The sequence below is a fragment of the Podarcis muralis genome, chromosome 3 (assembly GCF_964188315.1).
Source record: "Podarcis muralis chromosome 3, rPodMur119.hap1.1, whole genome shotgun sequence".
NCBI lineage: Eukaryota > Metazoa > Chordata > Lepidosauria > Squamata > Lacertidae > Podarcis > Podarcis muralis.
This window is the reverse complement of record NC_135657.1, coordinates 99,333,109-99,355,686: the sequence shown is the minus strand read 5'-3', so window position 1 is coordinate 99,355,686 and position 22,578 is coordinate 99,333,109.

Below are 22,578 nucleotides of genomic sequence, written 5' to 3'. Positions count from 1 at the left end.
GATAGTGAACAGAAGTAGAAAGAGCATTCTTGGCTGTGGCAGTTGGTCTGTGGAACTCTCTCCACAGGAAAGTTTGCCTAGTGCCACACTTGTTATCCTTTAAGCATGAAGTAACAATATTTTATTTCCTCTCAGTCACATGTGTGAAGTATTTTAACACTTCTCACATTGGCCACTTGCTAGGTTCCTGTTTTTAGACTTGTAGCTATTGACAGTACAACCCTATACACATCCACTCAGAACTAAGTCTCATCAAGTTCATTGGGGATTATTCCTAGAGAAGTGTGCATAGGATTACGGCACAATAAGTGTTGCTATTTGATTTATTTCACTGCTTTAATTGTGGCAAACCCTTCTGAGATCCTCGGAGGAAGGGTGGTATAAAAATCTTGTAAATAAATACTTCACAGCGGTGGATAAAAAGGGGATGGAGATAAAGTATGCACGGCCCTCTTGGAGGGGGAGTATTTTATGGTAAGAAATATAAGTAATAAATAATAATTTTCATATGCTGATTGCAATAAATAATTATCATGCAGCACTCCAGCCATTTGAAGCATTCTAACATATGCTGGGAGGACTCGGGTGGTGCTGTGGGTTTAACCACAGAGCCTAGGGCTTGCCGATCAGAAGGTTGGCAGTTCGAATCCCTGCAATGGGGTGAGCTCCCGTTGCTCGGTCCCTGCTCCTGCCCACCTAGCAGTTCAAAAGCACATCAAGTGCAAGTAGATAAATAGGTACCGCTCCAGCGGGAAGGTAAACGGCATTTCCATGTGCTGCTCTGGCTCGCTAGAAGTGGCTTAGTCATGTTGGCCACATGACCCGGAAACTGTCTGCGGACAAACGCCGGCTTCCTCGGCCTACAGAGCAAGATGAGAGCGCAACCCCAGAGTTGTCTGCGACTGGACCTAACCTTTACCTAACATATGTTGGCTGCATCTTTTCTTTAAGACATGCAAGCATTAAATGTTAATGCAAGAACGGTTCTCATTATTGAGCCAATTACCATGTGTATAGGTTGTCGATGAGTTGTATCACTAATTATCCACATTCGAGAATGCCTAGTCTCTCCCCAGTGTAGCCACATTTCAATGGAATCTTTTGTAATTAGCATTCCTCTTGATCTGGATTTCCGATTATAGATATATCTGTCAGATATCCCCGATTCTGGTGCATCACCATGAGCTCTTGCATACCTGAAAGTTATGCTTTAGAAGGAATAATATTGCTTCAGATATGCCAAGTGTGCCGTCATGACAAACATGTTTACTCAAAAGTGAACCCCAGTGAACTCAGTGATAGGATCTTAGCTGCTAGTGTTTAAATTCATGTTCCCTCTCTACAAGAATTCATAAGGTTACACTGGTGTTTAAAAATAAATCAATCTGCTAATAAGGGAAAGTCTGAGGTATCACGGTATGTTGTTGTTTTAAGAAAATATTAAGAAAAATAATGGCAAGAGTTTGGATTCTGTCAAATTTCTTGCATTTACGGGACCGCCTCTCCTGGTATGCCCCACAGAGAAACCTACGGTCGGTAAATAAAAACATCCTTAAGGTCCCAGGCCTCAGAGAGGTTAGGCTGGCCTCAACTAGAGCCAGGGCCTTCTCGGCTGTGGCTCCAATCTGGTGGAATGCTCTGTCACAAGAGACTAGGGCCCTGCGGGACCTGACATCTTTCCGCAGGGCCTGCAAGACAGAGTTGTTCCACCAGGCCTTTGGTTGGGGCGCAGCCTGACCCCCTCCTCTGGCAACCTGCACAGTATTTTGGTTGCCATCAATTTGATTTTAATTAATTTTTATAATGAAATATTTTAGAATGTGTGATTATTCAACTATTTGGTTATTTGATTGTTGTTAGCCGCCCTGAGCCCAGCTTCGGCTGGGGAGGGCGGGATATAAATAAAATTTATTATTATTATTATTATTATTATTTTGGAACACTAATACCTTGGATCTCAAATGCCTTGCCTCCTGAACAAATCGGCTCCTGAACAATCAAAACCCGGAAGTGAGTGTTCTGGTTTTCAAACATTCTTTTAGAAGCCGAATGTCTGACTAGGCTTCTGCTGCTTCTGTTCATTTATTATTATTTTTTTAAAAAAAGTTTTGTAGTTGATTTAGCTTAATTTTTTTATTTATTACATTGCCAAAGGTCATGACAGCTCAAACAATATGTTAACATACACAAATTGACACAAAAGTAAATAAAGCAAATATCAAACCAATATATCGAGAAAGCAGAAATTCAGACAACCCAACAGCAATCTATCTTTTACATCAGTCAAAACCATATGTTTTTGTTTTGTTTTGTGTTTTGTATTCTTACTTAGTATTTTTCTGTTGTGAACGGCCCTGGGAACTTCCAATGAAGGGTGGTACACAAATCATGTACAGCAACAACAGCAACAACAACAAGCTGCCTTTCCACCAAATGGTTCTCGAGTTGGCTGAAAGCAATAATACAAATGCAGTAAAAAAAAAAATTGTAATAAAACAGCCATAAAATACAAAGTGATACATCACAACCTTAGCCACTTGCCATCAAAGGAAGAACTTCACCCAAAAACTATTGGTCCTCACCTCCATCAACAACATTTCTAGCTAAGCAATCTGCCCTTTTGAGCAAAACTAGTTTTGCCTTTCCTTGTTCTATAAGGCAAGAAGCTTGCCAGGGATTTCCAAATCTGCCATGATTGAAAATTGACTCTTTTGGCTGGTGTTGTATCGTCCACAAGGTTTGACTGGCACCTGCACCTTTGGGAAGCATCCCAATCTGTTCCAGAGCGACTCTGTGTCTTTCCAATTCAGCTCGTTATTCAGGAGCGAATTACATCTGTTAAAAATGAAGCTCTGCTTCTCCCCCATTCATTATAACAGGGAATCTTAAAATGGCTGTAACTCCCCCCCCCCCCCAGTTCCCACTTTTCACAGAAGTGGTTGAAATTTACATGCATGGGGGACTGCTCCAGAGTGAATTATGCCTGCCAAATAGTAAGCAGATACACCCAGGGGGGTTTCAGAGAGGGCACCTCTAAAGTTCATTTTTTAAAAAAGAAAAGAAAGAAAAACACTTTTTAATTTTCTGTCAGGCCACGTTGCAATTTACAGGCATCAACACCACTTTTGAAGGGACAAAGCCTGCCAAACTTCAGAATGATAGCTGCGGTTATTGCCTTGCAAGGTCAGACTTAACAATGCTGGTCTTCTGAAATAAAAACCATAGAGTGGGTGGTGACAGGAAGCTGACATATACCAAGTCAGACCAATGTTTCCATCTAGCTCAGTACTGTCTATACCAGGGTTTTCCAAACTTGGGTCTCCAGCTGGTTTTGGACTACAATTCCCATCATCCCTGACTACTGGTCTTGCTAGTTAGGTACAATGGGAGTTGTAGTCCAAAAACAGCTGGAGACCCAAGTTTGGGAAACCCTGGTCTATACTGTCTGGCAGCAGCTCTCCCGTGTTTCATGCAGGTGTTTCTCTCCCAACCCTACATGAAGATATAGAAAATGGAGGAAGAGCACAGATCCCCAGAAAAGACGGGTGGAGAAAATGTCACATCCTAGCCAAAGCCTAGATATTCTGAAATATACTCGGAGTCGAGAGTGGATTTCATGCTCTTTATTCAGCTCATAGTGGTGAGGAGGAATGGAAATTCCCCCAGGATGTCTGCTTTATATACATTATTTACACAATGGGCCCCACGTGATTGGCTAATTCTGGGATTCTCCTGTAAGCCAATCGGGTTGCGGATTCACTTCCACCTGGAGCTGAATTGGGTGGCTCCTGTGGACCAATCAGACTGCTGCATTCTGGGTCCTATTGTTCTAGGACCATTGAGACTGCTGCATTCTGAATCCTATTGTTCTAGGACCAATCAGACTGCTGCATTTTGGATCCTATTCAATGCAGTGCATAACATATGACAAGTATCATTGCTTTGGGGTGGGATTCTGCACCCAGCAGGGATTTTCAGGGCTATATCCTCTGGTCTGTAGGAGAGCTTTTTGATAATTTCTGTAAGAAGAGCAGCCAAGATCCACACAACACTTCTAAATCTTTACAAGAAGCATCCCTCCCCAAATCATTATGATGGGAGTGCCCTGGGAACATAGTTCACTGTGATTATAATCTACACCTGTCTGTCAAAATGGGAATTCCTTCCCACTTCTCCCTCTCCTTTACTGTCCCCTTGAGCTCAGGGTGTTTCCCTCATTAGCTTTGCTTTGCTTCACTTGGTTTAAGTGACAGTAGTCACTTAAAGATGTAGCATTTGGGGGAGGGCACTCAACTCCACAGATTCATGACCTTAGGGACTCCCTAATTTGACTCAAGATGCCTTACTAATGGGACAATCTGATTTGGGCATGTGAAAACCTCACCCAAATCACCGCCTTGTAATTTGGACACAGGTGGCGCTGTGGGTTAAACCACAGAGCCTAGGACTTGCTGATCAGAAGGTCGGCGGTTCGAATCCCCATGATGGGGTGAGTTCCCGTTGCTCGGTCCCTGCTCCTGCCAACCTAACAGTTTGAAAGCACAAAGTGCAAGTAGATAAAGAGGTACCGCTCTGGCGGGAAGGTAAATGGCGTTTCCGTGCGCTGCTCTGGTTCGCCAGAAGCAGCTTAGTCGTGCTGGCCACATGACCAGGAAGCTGTGTGCCGGCTCCCTCAACCAATAAAGCGAGATGAGCGCCACAACCCCAGAGTCGGCCACAACTGGACCTAATGGTCAGGGGTCCCTTTACCTTTACCTTTAATTTGGAAATGCACAGAGCTGATGTTCACTCCTGTTCACTCCCTAGTTAATATAACTTCTTTTCTTTAAAATTCATAAAAACATAAAATTGGGGTGGTGGTGGTGTCTTCATTCAAATTACTTCTGCCAGTGCTTTTTATTCAGACCTCTTCAAGATGAACTTGGTAGATGTTCAAAACAGAACAATGGACTTTGTCTCAAGGCTGGGCCATCCATGAGGCATATTGAGACAGCTGCCTCAGGTGGCAGATTTCAAGGGGCGCCAATGTGGTTACTGCTGCTGAAGAAGCAAGGAAAAGCATCTGCAGTGGGAGCTTTTGAGTTCTGGCAAGATGTAGCAAGAGCCCTGTGAATTCTCAAAAGATCTTGGGGGGCTTACTAGAAGCAGCTGCTGTGCAACTCTGATAAGTGAGGTTTTGGAATAGGCAGCAAGGACGCCATGCATGCAAGGCAAGAATGCCGGTGGAAACTGGACTTGGGTGTTAACAAATCATGTAAATTGGTGACCAACCCCACACTGGGGTTATGTAGCTGCGGGAGTGAGTGATTTGGTTCAGCCCTAGGGATCAAAGAATCATAGAACTATAGAGTTGAAAGGCACCTTTAGTATATTCCCTGGCTTTCATCCCAGCAAATCTGGCAACCTTGTTAAGGATACTTTTTCTGGTTGTGGAGGTCATAATTTCATCCTTCAGACTTGAGGCTCATGCAACATGATTCCAGTGGCTTTTCTGAAGATGTAATTTGTGGCAACAGAAGGTCCCTGTACTCAGTGACCCATTATAACCCGAGAGGTCAAATGCTGGCATGCAGGAATCTCTATTCTAGGCTACGTTTCCGCATTAAAGAAAATAAAGACATCTGACAATTGTACTCTTTGTCTACAGAGAGAAAGCCGGTGTTGTAAATATAGTACTGTCTTTTCTGATTATGAGTCCCCATTTCTTCCAGGTGATGATTGCAGGGTGGAAAGCTATGTTCTTTCTAAATATCAGCTGTTGTTTTTGTTTTGTTTTAGGCAATTTGTATTGTTTTTCTTAGGCCTCGTCTCTTTTTAACATTCTGAGTCAACTCTTGGAAAAGGGTTAATGGCATAAAATGACCCGCTCAAACATTCAGCTGGCTTGGGCTCCCCACCACCGCTTTTACATATTTGAAAATCACCATGGAAGGACACTGCAATTTTCTAAAATCAATATAATTCAAGGAAGACGGGGTGGAGGAGTGAGGAAAGGATGTGTACCCAAAAGTCATGTAGAAATAACTAGCTAGACATGATTGCAATGCCAGATGAGCAGGGGAAATTCAAAGGCCAGTATCTGAAAGTGAAACCTAAGCTATGTAATGGAAATCTAAGTCCAACTTGGTTTGGCTAAACTCTTCTAAATGCCACATCATGGCAGCATCAGCATTAGGAAATCTTTGTCATGCTCGGTGCCATTTTATAAGACACCTTTGAGGCTGAGAAACATGACACCAAAATGTCAAACTTGCACTTAATTTCAACACTTAGTTGAGAGTAGACGATCTCGTCTTCATGTATTCTCATTACCAGTCTTCTTACTTAAAAGTATGTGGCAATATTATTGGTACAGTGCAGATTTTGAGAGCCAGTTTGTGTATTATTGTTTGTTGTTTTTGTCACTCAAGGGATTTATATAGCTATTTAAAGGGCTCACAACCCAGGGATCGTAGCCACAACATCACACACTTTGAGGTCTCCACCAACACAGATATTGCAGTAACGGTAATGAATGAACTACTGACACATATGTTAAATTGCTCACACAATTAATTGATGCCTGTGAGTGAAGCTGCATCCCAAATTTCCACATGTGAACTTACTATTACAAACATAAGGATCTCATGGGTACGCAGACTGTACACTCACTGAAAGTAGCATGTGACTGCCCCTATAAACATTGCTGTAAGATGGTTAACTCTTCTTCCCAAATGAGGGCTGAGAGATAATGACTTATCTGAGGTTATGGGATCCATCGTTGCAAATAATCCACATCAAAGATATGTGTGGCTACACAGCTGGTTTCTCAGTGTTGCATGCACCAATGGCTCCACACATTCAACAACCACATGCTGAGCCAGGATGCCACCCAAGTGCCCATCTGAACGTGCATAAGTGCTCCACGTTGTTGGGAGACCTGATCATGCTGGCGTCCTGCTTTCATGTTAACCCATATGTGTGTTCAGCTGGACATGAGTAGATGTGCCTTTGCAGACATCCGCTGTACTCTTCCTTTTTTGCATACGCCTTCTATACATAGACAACTTGAAACGAAGGGTCCAAGGAGGTTGTATGGCTGAGGTGAGATGTGAACAGACTACTTTCTCAAAGGTCACAGTCTTACAGAGTTCAACGTAAGAAGAGCTTGCTGGATCAGGCCAATGACCCATCTAGTCCAGCATTGTGTTCTCACAGTGGCCAACTAGATGACTGTGAGAAACCTGTAAGTAGGACTCAAGCTCAAGAGCACTCTCTACTCCTGGTATACAGAAACATTATTGCCTTTGATTGTGGAGTATGGCTAGTACCCAATGGGTAGCCTTATTCTCTGTAAATTTGTCCAATCCTTTTAAAAAGCCATCCAATCTGGTGGCCATCGCTGTCTCCTGTGGATGCCAGTTCCATCCCAAATCTTTCAACATTTATCTTCATTGGATGTTCAAGGGTTTTAGTGTTATATGAGTGAGGGAGACAATTTTTCTCCAGCCATGATTAATTCTATAACCTTCTGTTCTCTTACTTGCCTTCTCCCAGTAAAGTCTCAAATACTGCAACCTTTGCTCATAGCACACAATATTTAAGTGCAATATGAACCAAGTATAAAACTGCACAATTAAACAAACCGTCTTCTGTCTCCACTGGGAATTGCTGTTTGACTGCATTATTGTGGCATATGTACCGCAAGAAGTCTGAACTCCTTTTGCCTTTAATCTTGTCATACACTGTTTACCAATATTTACACTAATCCCTCTTTGTCTCTTAATCCATGCAGAATGCACCCCAGATTAGTTTTCCAAGGGCTGGTAAATAACATGAATGTCTGCACCACTGGAGGCAGCCGTATTGACTTTCTATCTAAGTGCTTCTTGGCATATGCTTAAAAGAAGCCTGTTGAGGGCAGCCACAGAGACATTCAACATGGAGTGCATTAACATGTTTCACATCTATAGTCTACTCTTATTATTGATGGTGCTTTGATGCTGCCACTTATCTTTTGCACATATTTGACTTTGCGTAGTAAACATAAAGCACAGGTCTACCACAGACTTTTCCTTTTGCATTGCTTTTAAGAGAGTTGAATTTAAGAAATTCCCGAGTAACCAGAATAACAAGAAATGGTCAGTCAGAACAAATAACATTCTTTGAGTATGGTTCCCCTTTATCACACACACAACCCAACAAGACAATGACAAAAATCCATCACCAACATACAAATCAATATGGCTAACCTGATCCAAAACACCCACCCACCCCACTCACACATGAAAACAAAGATTACCACAGCCAATCACAAACAAACAACCACACCCTAGGCCAACCCCAACCTCTCTCACCACCAAAGAAACACAAGTGAATGGCAGAGAACCTGCACAACCAACGCTGACACAAAACCCCACATATATTAAGTAAAATAGAAACATCGCCACCCGACCCCATCCCCACTCACCTTTCCACCCTCCACCTCTTTCCCTCTTTTCTTCCTAATGTCTCAACAAATGAAACTGATCTGTAAAAAATGTTACTTGAAAAAAAGAGAGAGAGACATTGCACATACAGTGGTACCTCGGGTTAAGTACTTAATTCATTCCGGAGGTCTGTTCTTAACCTGAAACTGTTCTTAACCTGAAGCACCACTTTAGCTAATGGGGCCTCCCGCTGCTGTCGCACCACCGGAGCATAATTTCTGTTCTCATCCTGAAGCAAAGTTCTTAACCCAAGGTAATATTTCTGGGTTAGCGGAGTCTGTAACCTGAAGCGTATGTAACCTGAAGCGTATGTAACCCGAGGTACAACTGTACTTTTGTAAACCAAGAAAATCTTTAATAAAAATACATTAAAGAAACAAACATTCTTTGAGCTCTAAATAAACTAAAATGAAGGCACTGTCCATTTCTGATCAAATGGTCCCCTGTAACATCACCAGTGGCTGCCTCTAGGTCTCAGGGTTAGGCTCTGAAATCTCAGGGTCTGGGATGTGCCTGACCTGGAAACCCTACTCTAAACACCAAACAACAGCACTCGCTTGATCCTGTCATAGCCACAGTAGCAAAAAGAAAGAGTGAAAAACCACATCTGTAGGTATTGTGTGAGTGTGGATTAGATTAGATTTCTGATTCATCCTCAGCAGTTGCTTGTCTATGCTGTTAATAACCTGTTCACGGTTTGTTCTCTGGCTGATTGTCTCGTGTTCTGAAATGTATCGTTTGTTATTTTCTTGTCAGTAAGCTTGAAATTGAGGAAGAGATCCAGATGGCTAGATTAACAGAGAAGCCTGTATTGCATCAGAAACCAATGAAGAAGCCATAGAACACAGGGAAAGAGTTATTCTTATGGCTTTCATTATTATTTTTTAAACCCTCTCTACCACTGCTCCCAGCTTTCAGCAAGTACATCTTCAGCAAAATGTTACGTTTTGGCAAACTTTCAGTCACATCAACCTTTATACAGTATTATATCCTAGAATTATTTAAGATAGTCAGATGTGCTGGGTTTGATTAACTGATGTGACATAAAACAGATAATCTTACGTTGCAGCCATAGCCTATTGCGAAGCTGAGCTGCTAACGTTGGTAGGATTTTAGTCCTGTGAAATTTATGTCAGCTTTTTGCTAGTATAAGTAGCAATATCTTAATGGCAGCATAACATATTTTCTTATTTCATTTGGGTTTTTTGGTAAAAAATGAGGTGCTGGTACTCATGTATCGATAAAAGTGCCATTAATGTCAACACAAAATGGCTGCCATGGGCAGCTAAAAAAGAGTTGTTGCTAGTCCATACTGGTGATCATCGTCACAAAAAAGTCCCGACAGTAAGTTATTTTGTTGCTGGCGAAAACCTTTTGGGAACCTTGCTTCCTTTCCAAATGTCCTCCGTTATTCCTTCAAAAAACATTCTGAGTAGATGTTGAGACAATCTGGCTACAATTCTGTGCCCACTTGCCATGGGAACAAGCCCCATTGAACTAATCAGTGTTTCCAAACTTGGGCCCCTGCTGTTGTTGGACTCCAACAACGCCCATCATCCCTGACCACTGGTCCTGCTAGCTAGGGATGATGGGAGTTGTAGTCAGTGCCCCCCCAAAAAAAAATTAAAGAAAAAAATACCTGGATGTACATTTCCAAAAATATAAGATAAAAAACAAATAAAATAAAACCCACATATAGCAACAGTTTTTGTGTTGTATAGGCTCCTATGATGTAAGTAATGGGCCCTGCCTGCTAGCCTGCTCCCTAAAATATCACTGGTTTGCTCATTTCTATATCAATTACTTTGATAAAATACATATTTTGTTTTGTGCAAATGGCTTTAGATACCTATTAGGTCCATAAATTACCATACAGCATATATTCAACACAAAAAACAGCGACAATTTCTTGTTGACAAAGGACAGCTGGATATATAAAGCGCCCCATTGCCTTTAGTAGCTTAGGGCCTTGTCAAACCTAAATCCGGCCCTGGTTGTAGTCCAACAACAGCTGCGGACCTAAGTTTGAGAAACACTAAACTAAGTAAATGTTAGTTTGTTGCAGTGTTAGTTAAACCACCCAATGCAATGACACCTGTAGCTTCATGGGACACTGATGCACATATCTTGGCCCCAGGTTTTGGACAGCCCTTGAAGAAGACATGCCTCCCTTTCCTCTGTGAGCCTACCTTCTCACTTCTGCAGATCCAGGGGACTCTGGTCAGTGGGCACCCTGCTCAGGTGTAGGTCCTCAGCAAATGCCCTACTATGCGGATCCTTGATGCCTATGATATAACATGGCATGGTGAATATGTACATGTTCCCTTTTCACACAAAAAATGAGGAGGTAGGGTTGGAAGGCTGGAGGAACTAGGAACTTATATAATCTTCATTACATTTCATCTGAGGTGGAGGTGATGCACTACTATGGGTCCAGGGTCCAGGGTTTCCAGACAGAAATGGCTGTGGAAACCCAGCCAGATGGGCGGGTATAAATAATAAATAATAATAATTATTATTATTATAAATCATGTGAACTAACACTCTCAGGACAATCACTTTAGAGGTGTTTACAGCACTTGGATGAGTAAACATTAGCCCAGGACAGTGGAAACTGATCCTTGATTAGACGCTACTTCATATGTCTAAGTAACTTAGGTATGGTAAGGCAAAAAAGAATGCATCTTCTAACTTGCCAGGTCCTCATATGTAAAGTGTGCAATGCAAAATGTGATGTTATTAGATACAGAAGAAAAGAATGGTAAATGGGATATATGTGACAACTGAATCTGAGAGAGATTTACACTTATTCTATTACATAACAGCCATTTTATTTAGTATGCTCCATTAAAAATACCACTTTCCATTAATTTGGAGAAGCAAAACTAATTCTGCTTGTGCAATTTCTTTGCAGAATGTGTCCTCTGATCCAGATTTTAAATATTGTCACAATCACTGCTTGAATGGTTTGTTGGCTATTTGGGAGTCCTGTACAAATGGTTTCTTATTCTTCAAATATTTATTGGTTGGTCCTAGCAGTTGCAGGCTTCAGCAAACTGTTTAGATAATACCAAATGTAAATCTGGACAAGGATTCTATTACGCTTCTTGTGATCCTCTCAGTATGACTTAATGTCCTGTCATAAATAATTTCTGAAAACACTGCACAGGGGAGTTAGTCCTACGCTTACCTATCTGACTCCAAAGGCAGTTATTTTCCTAATGCATGCTTCTGCAATAAAGTATTTACATCGTTCACTCCACCGGAGTCAAGCGCCACAAGAAGCTATCACTGTTTGCAAAAAGATGACATGGGAAAGATACGTTGAGTTTAAGGGGACCATAACTCTGCTGCCTAGAAAAAGATAAACCACATTAATCAAACTGGCCTTTGTGAACCAGTTTTACACTTAAGCAAGCCAGACACACCTCCATCCTTACACACATGAAGCTGTGCAGAATGTCCACTAGCTTCACTGTTTTGGTACAGTGCTTTCTGACTTGCTGCCCTGATTCAAAAGGCAGCCCACAGATATGTTGAGTGGAAATAGGAAGTCTAGGCCTGGAAACTTCTAATGAGAAGCTATTCCACCACTGTAGCTGAAGGGTTGCTTTACACACATACATCCAGCACTTGGGGAGCTGTTTTTGTGAGGAAATGTCTGGGCATTTTTATGGGGTGGGGGGATAGTGGATTATATATGGGGTTGTTATGGTGCTGGAGGAGACTCTTGAGAGTCCCATGGACTGCAAAAAGATCAAACCTATCCATTCTGAAGGAAATCAGCCCTGAGTGCTCACTGGAAGGACAGATCCTGAAGCTGAGGCTCCAATACTTTGGCCAGCTCATGAGAAGAGAAGACTCCCTGGAAAAGACCCTGATGTTGGGAAAGATGGAGGGCACAAGGAGAAGGGGACAACAGAGAACGAGATGGTTGGACAGTGTTCTCGAAGCTACGAACATGAGTTTGACCAAACTGCGGGAGGCAGTGGAAGACAGGAGTGCCTGGCGTGCTCTGGTCCATGGGGTCACGAAGAGTCGGACATGACTAAACGACAACAACAACAACATTTGTTGGCAACTGCTTTCTAAATTACACACAAATAATAATAATAATAATAATAATAATAATAATAATAATAATAATTAAAAAAAATTAAAATTTTTATTTATACCCTGGGCTCAGGGCGGCTAACACCAGTAAAATTACAATAAAAACATAATAGGAAAAAAAACCCTAGTTTAAAATACAGGTTACATGTAGATCTTGAAGAACTTCCAAGGACTGAAAGTCTCAAAGAGTACAGATTAGTTTCCACTTAAAATGGTCATTTTCTTGCCGAAAATGCTTTGTCAGTGTGCACAACCAGATCAACCTGATTAGCACAGGTTCAGGATGTTAAGCTCCTGTGAAGCATAGAAACTCTTGCATTTATATATTTTTTTTAAAAAGCAAAACAAAACCACCACTTATGAGCCTTAGTGGGTTTGGGAACTCAGAACCAGACATGGCGAGAATGCATAAAAATAAACACCCAAGTGTGAATAGGTAGAGAATGAGGGCATCTGTTGTAGAGAATACCAAGACTGTACCTCCATTAAAACTCTAAATGCATCTATGTCTCTTCCAGACCAGCTCTCTGACAGATCCTCAGAAATGGAGATCAAGGTTTCCCCCCAAGGCGAACAGAAGTGGGATAGTTATTATGGTATTCTATGATAGTGCACTCTATTCCATGCCTGCAGTGTGGGACACTATTGTTGCCTTTGCACATTAATCACACAAATGCAAAGGGGCTTTATGTAATAAGAGTGCACCACTGACCCCACCCTGACATCATGTGACTTCCTAGCCCAGGGGTCAGAAAACTTTTCCAGCAGGGGGCCGGTCCACTGTCCCTCAGACCTTGTGGGGGACCAGACTATATTTTTTTGGGGGGGGGGGGAATGAACGAATACCTGTGCCCCCAAAATAACCCAGAGATGCATTTTAAATAAAAGCACACATTCTACTCATGTAAGAACACCAGGCAGGCCCCACAAAAATCCAGAGATGCATTTTAAATAAAAGGACACATTCTACTCATCTAAAAACATGCTGATTCTTGGACTGTCAGTGGGCTGGATTTAGAAGGTGATTGGGCTGGATCAGGCCCCTGGGCCTTAGTCTGCCTACCCATGTCCTAGCCCTATTCCAACATCCATACATTTTTTGTTGTTCTTTAGTCGTTTAGTCGTGTCCGACTCTTCGTGACCCCATGGACCAGAGCACACCAGGCACTCCTGTCTTCCACTGCCTCCCGCAGTTTGGTCAAACTCATGCTGGTAGCTTCGAGAACACTATCCAACCATCTCGTCCTCTGTCGTCCCCTTCTCCTTGTGCCCTCCATCTTTCCCAACATCAGGGTCTTTTCCAGGGAGTCTTCTCTTCTCATGAGGTGGCCAAAGTATTGGAGCCTCAGCTTCAGAATCTGTCCTTCCAGTGAGCACTCAGGGCTGATTTCCTTCAGAATGGAGAGGTTTGATCTTCTTGCAGTCCATGGGACTCTCAAGAGTCTCCTCCAGCACCATAAATACTGCCCAGACATTTATCCATTTCATACATTCAGTATCAGGGTTAAGAATGTGTGGAAGCTCACCCAAGTAGAGATCTATGGCAATAGGCTGCAGCCAAGGTCCAGTGCCTAATGTGGGGCTGTTGGGAGTTGGGCTAGGAAATCACATGGCCTAAGGATGGGGCCAACGACGCACCTTGTGTGATTAATACGCAAAGGAGGCAATTGTCTTGACAACTTCCCATAGCTAGGGGACAGCGCCTGCACTTATCTCCCCATAGTGCTGACATGGAACAGAGTGGGAAAGTATTCATCAAATGTAAATATACTTTTGCCTGGAAACCCAGATCAATAAAACAGCCTAATTTCTCCAAGTAAGCATCTTATTTCTGAAACTTGGCCAGCGGCTGCTCTGCTGAAAACTTCATCAGAAATGGCCAACTGATGTGTTTATCGCAAGTAGCCAAGCTGTCTTTTGCAAGTGTGGAAGGCAGAGGAGGTCCTGTGATAATAAGCTGCCAAACCTTTCATAGAAGTCTCTGACAGCTTATAGAATTCAATTTTGTATTATCACTGCAAAAATCTGGAGCACACAGCAAACAGGGCAAATGGTTCCAATGTGAGCCTGAAATTCAATAGCGTTCACTTTGCCTGAAATATATGAGAAACATCTATGTATTTTCTTCTTGTTATGCGTGGAGTTTCTGGCAGTGTAGAATTAGGAAGACTGATAAATATATCGCTACCAATTACACTGGAGTTACAGAGCGAATAGTGAAACTTAGTTTCATGAGTGCAAACACCACCGAATAAGTCAGAAATACAAATAAATAAATAAATAAATAAATAAATAAATAAATAAATAAATGTTTATACCCAGTCCTTCCCGGTTCAAAAAACCGGGCCCAGGGCAGCTAACAACAAATTTAAAACACTCAATTGTAATACTGTAGAAGCAGCATAAAATACAGTATAAAAAGCATGAATAACAATAAAATTCAAAGTTCAAAAATCAATTTGGGGGAAATCCATCCAATAAACATTAGATAGACACCAGGGCTAGCTGGCTGAATTAGTCCTACTTGGGCCACTGAGGAGGCCAGGGGAGAATTAGCTGTGGGGTCTCAGAGTGGGTAATCTTCATAAAATGGGAGGGGGACGGAAGAGAAGGGAAATGAAAGATCAAGCTGAATTCAAATTAAAGGCCAGGAGGAATAGCTCTGTCTTACAGGCCCTATGGAAGGAGGTTAAATCCTGAAGGGCCCTAGTCTCATGGGACAGAGCATTCCAACAGGTCGGAGCCACCACTGAAAAGGCCCTGCCCCTGGAGGAGGATAGTCTGACTTCCTTAGGGCCCGGGACCTCTAAACTATGGTTATTCATGGACCTTAAGGTCCTCTGCGGGGCATACGAGGAGAGGCAGTCCCGTAAATGCTGATCAGGGAACTTCCAAATAATTTTAGTACTGTCCAAACAATGATGTGGTAGGCAGTAATTCAAAGATCCTCACCCAGAACTATTCATACCTTGCACATGACTAAGGTCCAGATAAGGACTCACATCACTATATGCACCAGCCATTATGTCCATTGAGTGTTCCTGGATGAGCTTTGTGATGAAGATAAACATGTCTATATCAGCTGCCTGTCTGGATCTCCCTTCCTGGATTGGGATGCATGGATTTTTCTGCATCATTCAAATAATAATGGGTGGCTTTTTAACCTCGGAAGCCAGGTTCAGTGTCCATGGTTCAATCCACTGCATCTCTAGGTAAGACTCTTGTCTGAAACCCTAGAAGGCTTTTGCCTGTCAGTGTGTGGACAGTACCAAACTACACTAGTGGCCAAAATTGTGGAAACCTTTTGAAAAAAAGTTAATTTCCTAGGTTTGATGCCTCATAACACCTGAATTGGCTCTCTAAACACTCATGCTCGTTTGCTACATTCAAATGAAGGAAAGCCACTTAATATTAACCTAAGCAAGTTGTGCTTCCTTTTTCTGGTTATTTGGCTATAGCTTTTGATAGAATACAGATAACTGAACAAGCTTTGTTGCATTACATTCTTCATTAAATTATCTTTCCATTGATATATAATTTTATGGCATTACGCCAAAGAAAAGTGGTGTTATGAGTCATCAAACTTCAGAAATACACTTTTCCCAAAAGGTTTCCACAATTTTGGCCACTAGTGTAGATGGGACTGGTAGAAGAAGAAGAAGAATTTAGATTTGATATCCCGCTTTATCACTACCCTAAGGAGTCTCAAAGCGGCTCACATTCTCCTTTCCCTTCCTCCCTCACAACAAACACTCTGTGTGGTGAGTGGGGCTGAGAGACTTCAGAGAAGTGTGACTAGCCCAAGGTCACCCAGCAGCTGCATGTAGAGGAGCGGGGACGCGAACCCGGTTCCCCAGATTACGAGACTACCACTCTTAACCACTACACCACACTGGCTCTCTGACCACTGGTGGTCGGTACATGGCAGCTTCTTATGTTCATTCATTCACATACCTTTTAACTAATTAGTTCTTTTAAAGCAGTCACATGATTTGAAGAGAACGCGTAACAAAAATGTCATGTATTTTTATTTTTTTAAAAGAAAACCACACCAACTCGTATTTCACATATGCTTAGTTTTCTCACTAACAGGTTACGTGTGTGTGTGTGTGTGTGTGTGTGTTAAAAAAGGAATTAATTCCTGGTTTTTAGCAACAAATGGAGTCTGCTTAACCCAGGCATCCTCCTTTGCAAGGCTACTGTTTGGTTGAAAAGCAGAGTCTGGACTGAGCTGCTTCCCACAATGGTAAAGATCTCACTTCTGAGTTCAGAACGCAGAGCACAAAATCATAAATGTTCTTTCTCTCTCTCTTTTTGACAGCCGTCTTAACCAAGGTGCAGAGAGGAGCCGCTGGTCTGCAGAACAAATGGCCCCACAAATTGTCAAACTGAGTGCCCTTGGCTTGATAAAATTTGCCTCTTTTCAGCAATGGAGAAGGAGTAATTTCTTTGCAGCTAGTGCTGTCTCATTGAATAATGCAATATGTCCGTTTTATACCGAGCTGGCTAAATGCAATAATTCTTACATAGGACATTAAGCCTAGCATTGAAGATATTCCTTTTGCCTGTCATTGCTTCGGTCCCATCAGAACAGGTCTGAATAATAATATACTCCGGATGAAAACTGTGTTCTCTTACAGCATCCTGGTGTAGACAAGAAACGTATTCCGTGTGGCATGTATTGGGGTGGGTCAACACAACAGAATGCACCGAGAAATCTCACAACCTGATAAAGCATGTAACAAAAGGATTATTGTTCCAGTCCTGTGATATTAAATGCTGAAGTTAGAAGTGTGCAATGTTTTCAGTGACTTGAATGCCACCAGCCTTCATTTTCCTTCTTTTTTATTACTGGTTTCCTAGTTGTGCTTCAAGCCCCAAAACCCATCCCGAATGGAAATAAAGACACAGTGGAAACAGAATTTAGTTTAAATGTTAAAGGGCAAATTTTGGCCACAACTTTATTAAAATACACAAATGTGACTGGTATTGGCTTAGGCATTGGTATCAAACTATCTCTGACTCCTGCCCCACCCTGCAGGAAGCCTGGAAGGGTAAACAACCAGCAGGGGGATCTCCATCAGTGTATATTGACTGGTGCTCACCCCTGGGGTTCCTGGGGATCCTGGCATGGCCCTAGCCCCTCTCTGGGCTTCAGGCGAGATCCAGACCCCCAGATTCCTTTAATGGAATACCCTATTCATTGGAGGGGCAGGTGATGGCAGCACCTCCCCTCCCCACATTCTCCTAAACCAATGCCTAACCGCCAAACCTTACAAAGTTCTGACGATTGCTAAGAGGTAGGCAAAAACCAAGTGGCCACAGCCAATCTGCCACATTGGAAAAAATTCCTACCTGGCCCCCATTCCAAAAACAAGCAACCAACCGAAGTCCAAAGCAAGGCGAAACATGAGCTAATTAATGGGTGGTTGGGCAGGTGTTTGGCAGAACGAAGCAAAAGGAGGTCCCTACGTCGTGCTGCCAAATAAATACCCCCAACCTTGCCACGCTGCTGATTGGCTAAGGGCCATTGGCATAACTGTGGCACCACCGGCTTGGAGTGGGGAAAGCCCCGCCCACAAGCCAGTTAGGGAAGAGTTTCAGGGCTGAGCACAACATGGACCCTCTGTTAGGAGGATCCAACTTGCAAGCGCATGCCTCATGCAGCAACTCGGTCCCCCACCCCCTTGCTTGCGAGTAAGCCCTGTTAAAGTAAACAGGCCTTGCTTTCAAATAAATATTATTTATTTGTTTATTAGGAAATCTATTTACCATCATTAACCCAAATTTGTTTACTGGTTACAAAGTTTACTGGTGAAAGATACTTTTCTCGATTAAAAAGAATAAAGAATGATCTGTGATCAACATCGTTCCAAGATTGGCTGTCTGATCAAAGCATTCTCTGCATGGAAAATGATAAACTGTGACTTACTGATTTTAATGATATAATTGATAAGTGCATCCAAAAGAGCTTGAAAGAAACTGTTCTGACTTTGTATATAATGCAATGTTACAACATAGCTATGATTCCCCTATGAATGGTCTGTTAAGTATAATTGTTTAGTTGTACATTGAAATGGAAAATGACTCTGTAGGTGAATGGCTAAAGGGAACATAGAAAATCCTGTTGAAGCTGTGTTAAGCTCTCTGAGCACCTAACAAGTTGATAATTACCATATTTTTCGCTCTATAGGACACACCCGACCATAGGACGCACCTCGTTTTAGAGGGGGAGAACAAGAAAAAAAATTCTCCCCCTCTCTGCTCAGCACCCCTTTAGCAAAGTGGCAGGAGAAACAGAGCCCCTTCCATTTCTCCTCCCACTTCGCTGAAGGGGTGCTGCGCAGCTCTCCCTCTTTGCTGAAGCCAGGAGAGTCTTGCTCTCCCGGCTTCAGCAAAAGGAACCCAAAGCCTTTGGAGTGCAGCACGAGGTCCTGCTGCGCTCCAAAGGCTTCAGTGATAGCCACTGCGCTCCAAAGGCTTTAGGCGGCTATCCCTGAAGCCTGGAGGGCGAGAGAGCGCACCGACCCCTCTCGCTCTCCAGGCTTCAGCGAAAGCAACGCGTAGCCTCCGGAGCGTGGAGGGAGTGCTCCCTCTGCACTTCGGAGGCTTCACATTGCTATCGCTGAAGCCAAGGAGCCTGCATTCGCTCCATAGGACGCACACACATTTCCCCTTAATTTTTGGAGGGGGAAAAGTGTGTCCTATAGAGCGAAAAATACGGTAACTAAGAATGTGCCTCTGCTAGCTCTCACATGGTATCTAACTTACATCACATGGAAGGGGTATTCAGTTGCAAATTTCCATTTTGAGGGTGTTGTCTTTGTTCCCAGCCACCTTAGAAGAAACATGTACTAATGATCTCTCTCAAGGAGAAAGTAGCTTCAGGCTAGAATGCAGGCTAATGAAGTCTGTGTAGAGAAAGATCTTTGATTTCAGTTCTGTTTGTAGTAATTTAGCACATTGGAACCTCAGGTTGTGAACATGATCCGTGCGGGAGGCACATTTGCAACTCGCAGCGTTCTTAACCCGCAGCGCCACGTCTGCACATGCGTGGGTCGCGATTTGGCACTTCTGCGCATGCACGAGTACCGAAACCCAGAAGTAACCTGTTCCGGTAATTCCGGGTTCGGCGCGGTGCGCAACCCAAAATCGCATAACCTGAAGTGTCTGTAACCTGAGGTACCACTGTACTTCTAAGATGCTGAATATGCTCATGATGTTATGCAACTATCTGGGTTGATTGTTTTTGTGTCTGTTTTGGAACAAGTTCTGTTAGTAAAGCTTTAAAACCATATCTTTTGGTCTGGACATTTTTTATTCCAAGAGGAGTCCATTTTTATTCATCCTATTGCTTCCAAATGTGAACTATTAACAACTACAATATGCTGTGTGTGAATGTCTTCATTAATTCCATTTCAAACTTATTAAAAGTAATAAACAATCTTTTTATCAATGCTAAAATTTCCAGCAATGTTCTACTTGTATAGATACAGAAGAGAATGAAATTTTGTTTCTTGTGATGATGCTATTAAATTTGGGCCTCCCAAGGTCTCCTAGCTCAGGGCCTCCACTTATTTTTATTTTTCATGATATCTGTACTGTCCCTCTCTCTCTCTATTCTTATTTGCTCATTTCATCTGCAAAGCACTCTACCTCCCTCAATATGTGCACGCGCACACACCCTCTCAAACTCAAAGCTTTGGTCTGAAACTCTGTTGCGGAATTCCTGCTCAGGGAACCACCCAAAGCCATTAAAGAAACAGTGGAGATATTTTGTCAACTTGCTGACTCCCATCAGATGACCCTTCTAGATAGAACTTTAGCTGGAGAATTATTCACAATAATCAGGAAGCTAAGCTCTCAGAACATTGCAGTGCCAGCCATGTACTCCCCCCCACCCTAAATATTAAATAAATGACAAGGCATGAAGAAGGCACAATTCCATGCACAAATATTCTTCAGTAGCAGTCAAACTTACATCATGTTGTTATACTGTTTCAGTTTGTTGTGGATGTCATGTTTTAAGTCATTAAAATCTTGTGTTTCAAAGATGCTTTCAGGAATTCCAGATCTGCACACAGCACATGTGAAATACCGGTAAACAAAAAAGAAGAGTTTTGTCTGCTGCAAGGAGCTTAGAATGTATAATTAGACACCTTCTGAAGAACTGAAATGTACAGGCATCACCAAGTATCACCCTTTGCAGCCACCCTTTCATGAGTAAATCAATTATGATATTATGCACAATATAGCTTAGGAACAAATAACATGATTGACTGCTGATCTTGACGGTTTCTTTGTTAGGCAGATTTACTGGTTAATAGCCCAGAATGGATAGTTGATGTTTCATCAATGGGGGCTAATGGAGAGAAGATGATTTCTTGATAGCTGGTGAGTCTCTCCTTGTGTTGGAATGAGATACCCATCAGAGCTTGTACAAAGTGACAACCCTCCAGCTGAGGAGAAGGCAGGTGTTTGTGAGATAAACAGCAATTTTAGAAGACAAGAGGGAAAGAAAACATCGCCTCTTTTTTTTCTACCTGAAGTGAGTTGAAATTGAGAATCTTGGGGGACCTTAGTTTGTTAAGGGTGTGGACCTCTCACAGCTACAGTTCCCAGCACCTTAACAAACTATATATCCTTGGATTCCCCAAGGCTGTTATGGTGGTATAACAGTCATGTGACCTTAGTCTCTAGTGCAGGGGTCAGCAAACTTTTCCAGCAGGGGGCTGGTCCACTGTCCCTCAGACCTTGTAGGGGTCCGGACCCACTGCCTCCTGAAAGCACCCCCCTCCTGAAAGCCCTCCCTGCCTATGCCACTCACGCCTGCAGCCAATCGGAAGCCGTGCCAGCGTTGCTGCCCGCCCAGAGGCATCCGTGGCTTTTGCTCTAGTGATCTCTCCCATCCAAAGGAAACTGAACACAGTGACATTGTCCATGGAACTTTCTATATTTTTTTAAATGATATTTATTAGCATTTTACAAAAAACAGGTTTACAGAATAAAAAGGGATAGAAACAGAGATTTACAGAATAAAAAGAAAACATAGAAGAGGGGGGGAAATAAAAAGAAAATTACAGGAATTACCAAAAAATACATAGAGAGGAAAAAAAAGAACATACAAAATACAAATAACAAATAACTAAAAAAAATTGAAAAACAAATCCATTTTTCGATATCTTTAAGCTCATTTGCTTGTTTCCTTGACCTCCTCACACCTCCCCTTTTTGTATTCCCATTTACATAATCAATTCAGCAAATCCTTACCCTCTTTCATTTATCTTAACTCTATATCTTAACATATTATAGCTATATAATTTCATCCATTATCAATCCATATTTGCATATTCTTATTAACCTTGTTGCCAATACCACTTATTTTCAATCCAACATCATTTTAACATTCATTAATTTTACAATATTTCTGCAAATAGTCTTTAAATTTCTTCCAATCTTTTCCCACCAACTCTTCTCCCTGGTCTCGGATTCTGCCAGTCATTTCCGCCTGTCCATGGAACTTTCTAGCACTTGGGAAAGCAGAGTAAGGTGTGCAACAATACTGAACTAGATAACTTCCAATATATCCTTTTGGCTACGCTTCTCAATTACTCATTTTTGGCCCTAGACAGCACACTTTTTCTTCTTTAAACCAAGCTGCCATGCAAATGCTTATAATCATAGCTGGCATGACATTGGGCAGGGGGATCAGTTTTGGAACGTTTGCAATTGAAAGCTCTGTGATAATGTTCCAAAAGGAAGGCATGGCTTTCCGAGCTTGTTACAATGCTCAGAATCCCAGAACAGACGTGCACTGGTAAAGCAGCACATGTTGTGTCAGCCTTTTTATTGCCGGAATTACTAATTCATTTGACAGTCAATCACTAAATGTTTGATGGATTGCTTTTCTTTCTTTCTGTTTAGAGGAACGTATCAATTCAAAGAGAGGATTACTTGCAAATGGATGGTGATCTCTTGCACTCATGATGAATGAAGC